This window comes from Scophthalmus maximus, chromosome 4, assembly GCF_022379125.1.
Source record: "Scophthalmus maximus strain ysfricsl-2021 chromosome 4, ASM2237912v1, whole genome shotgun sequence".
NCBI lineage: Eukaryota > Metazoa > Chordata > Actinopteri > Pleuronectiformes > Scophthalmidae > Scophthalmus > Scophthalmus maximus.
In genome coordinates this window covers 17,839,925-17,850,207 of record NC_061518.1, presented here as the reverse complement: position 1 = coordinate 17,850,207, position 10,283 = coordinate 17,839,925, and positions in this window count along the sequence as shown.

The window sequence follows — 10,283 nt, the reverse complement described above, 5'->3', positions numbered from 1 at the left end:
AACTCTTTCCATATGATATGTACCATCCCTTAATGTGTTTGTTGTGTTGACGGTAAAACAACAAGAGCTTTTGATTCCATAGTCATGGATGGAAAGTCACTCAGGTATGTTAAAAAAAAACTGTGTGACTGCCGCTTTGATAAATAAAGATAAACAACTGACAAAAAAAGAGGATATATCTGGTGAATTACAATAAACACATGTCATCATTTATCGTCACCGCAGCAGGAAATGACATCACAACAAGTCTGGCCGACCTCTGAAGGTTACTCCGATTTCCCACGTCTCGAACTGGTCGTCGTTTTATGACTTGGCTCTACTCTGCGTAATGTTTCACTGTAACAATAACAACACAATGTGTCAGAGGAACCCGGAGCGAGAGGCTGAACAGTCAGAGACGGAGTTTTTGTTTATTGACGGCCTTTGTGTGAGTCAGGACGCTCTGACCCCCGTGTCCCTCAGATCGGAATCTGCGGTTACGAGGCCTGGAAGCAAAACTTCTGTGATGACTGCAGATTTATAGGAGATGCTTTACTCATCGCACCTATGGGGGCAGGCAGGCCGGAGAGGGGGGGAGGGATAAGGCCTTTCTCATGGCGTATTGAACAATTTATACCTCGTCAGGATCCGCAGAGTGCTTCTCCGTATTCAAGAGGGGAAGGATCAGACCTATAACGCAATGAATCTTGCATTTATTTAGTTATAAAGGAAGAGTTGCAGCTGGATGTCACCACTGCAGTTACTGAGACGTAAGTCCATGTAGAATATTTGGTCAATCCAAAATCCCCCCAAAAACTTTGGATTGTACACAAAAACTGTACATAAAATCTACACAAGGCATGAGCTATGAAGAAAATAAAGGTAGACTTTATCTATTGTCACTTATTTGATACGTGCACCATGTTTTTGGTCTACATTATTTTCTTCTCTCATTAAAGGGAAGTTTCCTTTTGCCCAAAACTCTGTTGCCATGCTGTTTTCATCCCGCGGTAATTTTGACTTGGCGTTGTGGCACTTGCAATTTGACATCAGCTACGTGAGATATTACATGATTATATTTTTTTGTGTTCAGCCAGTCTGGCGGCAGAAATCATTCCATACCTGTCACATTATTGGAAAAAGCCTGTCTCTGATCCTGGAGTAATATTGTCTGGTATCTTTTGATAGGCAGAGTTTGTTCTTTTTTGGTCTCGTCCCATGATAAGCAGATCTGCCCTTAATAAACATGCTAGGTTGTCTGACAACTGTTGGTGGTATTCTCCTAACCCTTGATCTTGCAGTCGCTCCTCAGCGGAGCCCCCTCTGCTGCCTAATCTCTAATGCCTTCCCAGCTCCACTCTAATTCATTGCTTCCCTTTCCACTGCCCTGCCAGGGTCACATGAACGACGCGCACTGCACCGGACCCTGCTGTGACGCGTCCCTCTGATGTCTTTTGTTTGTGCGATGGGAGTGATGAGAAAGTGTCTTAAGTGCTGGAAGTTTGAACTGAGACAGAGTCCAAACTGAAGGCGAATTAAAGCTCGCAATTAAAAACTCAGTCCTCGTGGCTGCAGCCGGAGTCGAGCCGGCTCGGTGCAGAGGGAGAACAATAGCCTCACTACAGACGTGCCTGTGAGTTATGGTGTCACTGAGAGCACCTCACTCTATTAAGGAGCAGTGTGGAGTGTGATGGAGGTCTTGGGAGAGTGAACTTGAATAAAGAGGACAGACTGCAACATTTCACTTGTGGAGAGTAAAATTTGTTTTGCATGATAAAAAGCTGGTAATAACCAGCCGTAAAAAAATAAAAACCTGACCTTCCTTCTTACATTCCCATGGAGAACGGAATCATTTCCAGATATATTCCCCTGTCTCTTACTTGTTGAAGTAAGTGATGTTATCTGAGGTAAGATAAGGTGCAATTGTTGCCAGACTTATAGCGAGGGCACTCAGTTATGTCTCATTCATTGGTATTTAAAATGATTTGCAAATCCGGTCGGCACATACATAGTCATTAAAAGCAGGTGTCTCATATTACTGCCATGGCCTGTATATTGTAGATACAGCATATTGTCTTGTTTTATATTCATCGGCGCACACAGACATGACACAATAGGCAATGAGATCAGGACTAATTTGACAATTAATTTTGTGATAAACAGCCTCATTATGTCTCATGCTCACCGTGTCTGCAGTGTTAATTCTATTCAAAAGATTACGCCAAAAGCTCGTTCATATTCTGGGGCCAGGGACCTGAAATAAAACACACATTAATTCAACCATAAGACTGGAATGATGAATGATATATTTTTTAATCTGCAAATTTTTTTTGATTTGGATACGTTTGATTGATTGATTTTGTTGCTCCTTTTCAAAATTGGTAGTAAAAACCTTCTTTTTTTTATGCAGACTTTTTAATTAAGCTTGTATTCTCTACACTGTCAGCAAAAGGGTTGACCAAGAGAAGAGCTTTGAGGATCAAACTTATAAATTAAAAGATATAAAAAAAATTGTAAATTATAGTGTCTGTTCAATAGCAAATGACATCAGCATTAAACTGATGCTAAACGTTCGCAGCCACAAACTAAAAGAACAAGCCAGTTCATGAACGTGACGTGCACTCATATGAGTATCATTAAAACACGTCACATAAATAAGTTGTACTGTATATTGTATATTCAAACATTCCACAACCTTTTAGCAGCAGAAACTCCATTTCTATTTGTGGCTATCGATGTTTTACTTTATGTTTCAGGTTGAATAAAAGTCAAGATGTGAAACACACATCTATAACAGTCCCTCCAAAGTCAAACAGCTCTGCAGTAAAGTTATCGGTAATGCACTGAGGTCAGGTTAATAACAGCAGGGCCCATAATATCAAATAAAATTTCACTGTTTCAATAAAGTTGTCCAGAATTACTGTGCGCTGGACGCCTCAGTGTGCCCCCTTTTTGGGAAATCGCAATTGTGACATCCGATTGATGTAGCTGTTGCTTACTGTATCCACATGCACGATTTGTTATGTGGCATTTCATTCGGGCGGCTGCCAGAAGCCCTCGTTGTACCTTCCATAACTCTTACACCCGTGAAAGATTTTTAATTAAAATGAAGACAGCCGGCTGAACTGTGGAGATGTCACAAATAGTTTTCGCTCCCAAAGAAGCCCATCAGGGTCTCGAGGCGTCAGATTGCGGGCAATTCCAGCTTTTTTGAAGAACTTGTTAATCATGTCCCCTTCTTAATTCAATTATCAACAGCTGCAGATTGATGCGTCCAGAGGCGGCGGGATAGGGAGAAACAGAGGATTCAATCGCTTTCCATCGCCTTATAGCTTGTCATTTGTCCCCTTTCTGTATTATATATTGATATGCCGCTGACCCCGTGCATTTACTGTATTGGATTTTTTTATTACTCACCTTTGAGCCTGCGCTGAAGAATAACCACTGACCCCTCAATGTGAACACAGGGGGGCCTGCTCTTGTGCGTGAGTGTGCCCGTATAAGGAGGCTGCACACATAATGCACATGCATACGCAACATTTGTTTTGTCTTGTCAAGATGGGGTATTTGTTGTGGGTCAGGGGGTCAGGCGAGGTACTGGAGGTTGGTTTGATGTAGTTGGGGGTGGGAGAGGTTTAGCTCCCAGGGCTGAGAGTGGGAGCCGGAGAGTTGGAAGGTCATGTTCATAAATTGTTACCAGTGGGCTGCTGCTTAATTGAAAAGGCTCGCGAAGGAACGGAACCCCTGATCTGTGGCCCCAGGCCCCTCCCTTGTGACCCTCGGGTCTTCACTCATCCAAGTGTGTCAAGTGTGTCTCCGTGTCTGTCTGTCACTGCAAAGAGAAAGTTAAAGTATGGTTTCAAAGGAATTACTATTAGGTAGCTATATGGAAATCTACTAGAGTAGTATTCAGTATAAAGTATCCTGCCACTCTATTCAGACATGCAGGTGTAAAGACATCATGAAGTGATGCATATGAAAGAATAATTGGAGTCATAATAAATCCTGAGAATCAACCTGGATTTGTTGTAAGGCTTCATGACTACATGTTTAATCTGTACTGAAATTCAAAATGGACACTTGGGCCTCGAGTTTAAAGCATCGGCGATTAACTTCCACATCCCTGGTTTGTTTCAGTTTGTTTCATGTCTCTCCCCATCTCTGTGCCCCCTGGTTTCCTGTCAAACCTCCACCCCCGAAAAAAGAGAAGAAAAAGAAATCCTCATTTGGTTCTATATTGGGGAAGAAAACTGAAATGTGAAATCGGCTACCCACATTTTTGCTGATCAATTTTCTCTCCATCAACCAATCAATTAGTCAAACCAATTAGTTAATTGACAGTGTGAATTAACTAATGACATGTTAGCTGTCATTGTTTGGAAAATTTAATTTTCTTAGCTGTTGTATTATTAACTCATTCTTTCCTCCGTGCGTACAGTATTTCCATGGCCCGATCACCATATTGAGGTCTCACTGATAATCATCTCACTCCATCAATCTTTCAGCTGCTGCTTGAGATAACCCCACGCCTGTGTTGACAAAGCAACGGCTCATTTCTGAAGCAGAGGTCCCACCTTCCCATCCCCTATGGGCCCTGAAATCTCACCACCAAACAAAGCAATCATAAGCATGAATAGAGGTCCGCTGTGCAACCCAATCTGACGTGTCTTTACATTCTACACAGGTGACACATAGTCGCGCTCCCTTTTGAAGGGGAGCGGTGAGCCGAGTGGGCACTCGGCAAGAGAGAGGGGCGAATCTGTCATTTCACACTGGGAGGAAATCCATCCAGGGCCGCTATTGTTCCGCATAATAGGCAGGAGATGGTTAAACATATCATTTTGACACACTGGGCGTTATGACATGGACAGTTTTACTGCTGCCAAAGGTGGACGGGATGAAGGAAACTCCTTCTCATGTTACCCTGAGCAGGGAGAGAAGGAGATGCTGCCGTCCTTCACCGTGTTTCTCTTCTGTGTCTCTGCTTCTCCCTGTCTGTCTTTGTGTGTGCGTGTGTCCCTCATGTCTCCCCCCGTGTCCCAGGCAGGGAATCTTGGGTTACTATGGTGACGTGAAGACAGCTTTTCAAGTAATGATTTGACATTATGGGAAATACATTTACTGTATATGCTTTCTGGCCTAGAATCAGATGAGACGATATGTACATGAAGCTTTACCATTAGCACATATTTAGCTCAGCTTAGCACAATAAAGCTCTCTTATTAACATGGAACTGTATGCCTCTTTTTATTTTATTTTGAAAACCGTGTAACCCTTGTTGCAGTGGTATCAATCGCCTCATTTAACTCTGGACAAGAAAGTGAGTAAGCATATTTTCCAAATGTTAACTAGTCCATCAATGATGTTACAGAAGGTGTTTTCAGACATGGACTGCGGACAAAGTCCGCAGAATTGCGTCCAGAAACTGTCCGGAGTTTGCCATTCATATAGGAAGAACGGAGAAGTAGATTGTCCGAGTCAGACGCGTTCATGATCAACAGGAACATTTTTTCTGTGGCGTCTGGGTAGAGCAGCAGGAGGCAGCACATATGATTCAACATGATGATAAGTCATCAACACGCCCACACGCTCGGTCTGAATTCTACAGACTACTGTATTGCCGCATGGACACGCTTGGACGTTCTGCAGAAATTTAACCAGGGGACTGGCAGGGAAATGTTTCCAGAATATGTTCACATTTGTGACGAAAACATCGCTGTTATCCGACAAACTACACAATTTTTCACACTGATCGCATCAAAGGTATAGAGATATTCCTCAATGAAATCTAAGCCACACGTGGCAGAAAGAACCCATCAGTGAATGGTTAAACAGTAGTTTATTTTCTGACCATGCAAGACTAACATTGTCTTTTCAATTGTGGATCTTAAGAGACACCTGTTTGACAGTACCTCAAAACATATTCATTAACTGTGACAATCAGGCTTCCATATGGTCAAGGGTTTTCACACTTTTCAACCATATCATCTCTCTGCTCTTAGTCAATATGTCAGCCATCTGTTTTTAAGACAATACACTGCAGGGAGGGGAGCCCTGCACTGTTTTATGATTCTGAGGTGTGAATCCCCCCCCCCCCCCCAACCTCCTTCGTCAACGCTCGTGTGGTGTCTCCTCACCCACTGTGTGTCCACCTGAGGTCCCAGGACAGCAGTTATGGAGGATGACTGCTCAGCTCTGGTCCGCTGGCTGCCTCTTCTTTAAGGTGTAACAGAAACAATCCCATTAAGTGGTGGATCGCCTTTCACACAGATTACTGAGCATCTGTCACTCCTGCTGGAGGGGGCAGGGACAAGGTCGCTACCGCTGGCACACGCACGCACACACGCACGCACACACACACACACAGACACTCACACACACACACACACACACACACACATACACACACACACACACACACACACACCAGTATACTGGCCAGCAGGAGATCATGCAAATGAATTTTACAAACATATTACAGCAGAGTCTTTAGAAGTTACTGTAATGAGCTCATGATTCCTGTTTGAGCCAAACCATCATAGATTATGTTTTGAGACAGACTCCTAGACTATAGACAGAAGAGGCCTTTTTACATACAGTATTCAAGATTGTAATTCTAACGGAAGGTGTGGCCTAAAACCTTAAAAAACTCATGTCGTAACTGTCCTACTATACAGTATATACATAAAATATGGTGTGTGCACACACAAATCATATAGCAATTTGAGGGATCTGTAAGGCACACAGAGACACCTGCAGCCTGAATACGAGGCCTAGAGAAACTTGCACTGAAACAAGTGCTCCATGCCTCCGAGTTACCTCCAGGTCTCCCCTGTGATGTCAGTCACTTGTTTGTTCCACCTGGTTTCTCTCTATAAACTTGTGTCTTTCAGCAAGCCACCGACCCTCCATGCAGGCCGGCTCGTCGGGGCGGTGTTGTGTTCTGGTCTGCGCGGGGCCCTGGGGCCCGAGGGCCCGAGCGATGCCGCCTCACGTTCACCCCGGGTGAAAGGTGAGAACTCTGAGAACAGAGCGTTCTGGTCTGTTGGAGGGGACCTGCCTGCTCTGTTCTGCGTGCTTGAGTTTGGGCAAGGGGTGACACGGGAGTGGTGAGCGGCGCGAGGAGGAGAGAGAAATGAGAGGGAAAAGGTTAGTGGTGCAACTGAGGACAAATGACAGACATTCCAGGGAGACACACTGTGGGACAGAGAGAGGAAGACAAATGCACCACAGAAATTAAAGGACCAACGGTGATCAGTTTACTTTTAATCACTTTTTATTTATTAAAAAAAAACAGAGCTGTACGTATTAAGTGAGTCGTGTTTTTGTCCTTTTAAAGCATAATCAATGTTTTTTCTATTAACAATGGATCAAATGATTGTGTAGTGTTAGAGGTGATGAAGCCACAAACAATTATAACAAACCTCTTCAGCTCATTGTTTGGTTTGGTTTACTCTCACCATCATTCCCTCGAAACACAACCACACACACACACACACACACACACACAGACACACACACACTCACACACTCACACACACACGCACGCACACACATCAGAAACATTAATCTGGATAAAATTGATGTCTTTCTCTTATCATATATGTGTTCATGTGAAAATACTTTTAGATTTCATAATTAGTGTGTGTGTGTGTGTGTGTCTGTGTGTGTGTGTGTGTGTGTGTGTGTGTGTATGTGTGTGTGTGTGTGTGTGTGTGTGTGTTTGTGTGTGTAAAAGTCAGATGTGAACCTTAACTACTTCAAATTGCTATTCCTGCAAATACAAATTATAATCCTAGAATATATGACTTTTATACTTACTTATAGATAATTTGCTACAATCTTGTTTTATGGAAAAACACAGAGCCCTCATACATAATGTCTATGAAGTTATACAGCTAGAGTGGCTGATCTGGAGTGGAATAACATAACTTACATTAAATTACTTTACACTCCCATTTTAAATTCAAATAGAGTGAGACAGGTCACATTTCGCTGATAGATCACGCTGTAGGCGCGCTGTTTGCCTGTTATTTGACACTTGTCCTTTCTGTCTGTCATGTAATGATGGAGGGGAGAGCAGTTATCTCAAAAGGGGGGCTGTTCACAGAGCAAAGGATACCAAGAAATAAAAAAATAGAAGAAAAAAAAGTTGCAGCCATGCTTCATGGCTGTCTTCGAAACAAAACAGATGCGCTCTAATTTATGGCCACTTTCTGTGATTGGAGAAGAAAGCTTAGAATCGATCTGGGGCCTCTCTCTTTCACCTGTTAAGAGCTTTCCTCGTAATTGGCTGCTGCCATCACAGCCACTGCCAAAACTGTGGCCTTCTCCGTTGCACAATAGTATGTTAAAGTATGTGTAAACTGCGCCTATTTTTCTTCTGCTCTGGCTATTGATTTTTAAATGAAGTATCAAAGAAAATCAATAGTAATCAACAAATAGAAGGCAACACGCTGTAGTGTCAGATCCTGGGGCACAGCTTAATCAATTTAGATGCCTGTCACAACATGGGGACGAAGGGGAGACATAAAAAAAAAAAAAAAAGTTGAGAGCCTGGTTTGAATGGAAAGTGAGCGCTGGGATGAGCAATTTGTCATTAGAGAAGAAGAAAGATGTCAAGCTTGTCCTACACAAACGTATCCCCCCCACCTCCCCTTTCCTCTCCTCCCTGCTCTTCCTCCGCTCCCCTGGCCTGTGACAGAGCGCTCACCCATAGTTTGGGGCGATTCATGTAAAAACATTACAGTATCCCCCAGGCCGGGGATCAGATTACACCACGGCGAGGCCTTTTCCAAAGGAGCCTGTCCAAAATGCTTAATGAATCTCCAAGTGAACCATGAAACAGGTAGTCTACGTGCCACTCACTGTCAACACCTAGCCATCTGTCATTGTCACATGTCTCCTCTCTCGCTGCATACCTGAATGTTGAGCCAATGTTGGGCCTGTGTTGGACCCTCGGTGAAAGAAGTCGGAAACCAAACCCCGAATGTGTGATTCATACCGTTTTAATAAGTGAAGGGAGTCAGATGCGGGCCAGACAATGGCCCACTATTTGGCCAGAATAGTATCATTTTGGATGGTAATCTTTCTCGGGACAGTCTCCTCACATTCAATAAAACAAATATCTGTAATGCATCAATGATAAGTTTGGGCTTCTTGGGATCTGGTGTGTACAGTATAATGTCCTCAGATTGGTGGATACTTGCATCATACCACTCTCTTCTCTTTTTTCAGTGTCTGCTGTGAATATCAAATGAGGGCAATATGCCAAAAACAACTATCTTAAAAAAAGATAGTCTGTTTCCTGTTTTATGAGATGCAAGCGGCAGATTATTTTTGTCTGGTTCACAAGAATCTGTAAAGATGTGGTTAAGGTTTGTAAGAGTTGGGATTAATGTCATTTCTGTGGTCAATATAGTAAATAGTCTCTCAAAGTAAACGTTTTGTTTCCCATCAGTTTCCTGAGAATCAGTATCACTGTGGACAGGATTTGCTCCTCGGCATTCAGAGCAACTCTCTCCTTGACCCTGAGAATCGATCAAATGTGTGGGCACTATTCTACTGGGGGTGTTAACATTGCTTTCTATTAACCTCTCCGTAGTTCTGGTCAAATGTCAACGCAGGTAAAACCTTCATTCAGTTTCATTCATTCTGAATACAAAAGAACGGGGAGATGCGTCAGGCCCCTTCAGGCTACACTTCCTAAGTCAATCTGAAACTGTAGCCAAGTTTATGTTTTTGCCCTTGTACTCGCAGGTCTATGCCAGACTGTCTAACCCCCTCCTCTCTTCCACAGTCCTCCCCACCCGCCACCCGCTCCACCACCAGCAGCAGACTGGTGTGCCAGGCCTCCCTCCAGGCCACAGTGCTGAGAAAGTGACAACATAAGGTCCATTCTGTTCCCTGTCACTCACAGCCCCGGGCCCACTGTTAAATGGAAAAGGCTTTTAGAGGCTGTAAATGGAAGAGGAGAGGGAGGTGGGTCACAGTGGACATTTCAGTGTGTGTGTGTGTGTGTGTGTGTGTGTGTGTGTGTGTGTGTGTGTGTGTGTGTGTGTGTGTCTGTGTGTGTGTGTGTGTGTGTGTGTGTGTGTGTGTGTGTGTGTGCGTGCATGCGTGCGTGCGTGTGTGTGTGTGTATGTGTTTGTGTGGTAAGTTCGATGCTTCTGCCCTGTTTGTCCATGTGCTGTGCCAAAGTGTAGCATGTTCATGTGAAAGGACTTGCTTTTACGTCTCTGAATTATACTGTGTGTGCGTGTGTGTGTGTGTGTTTGTGTGTGTGTGTGTACAGCACATCTAAA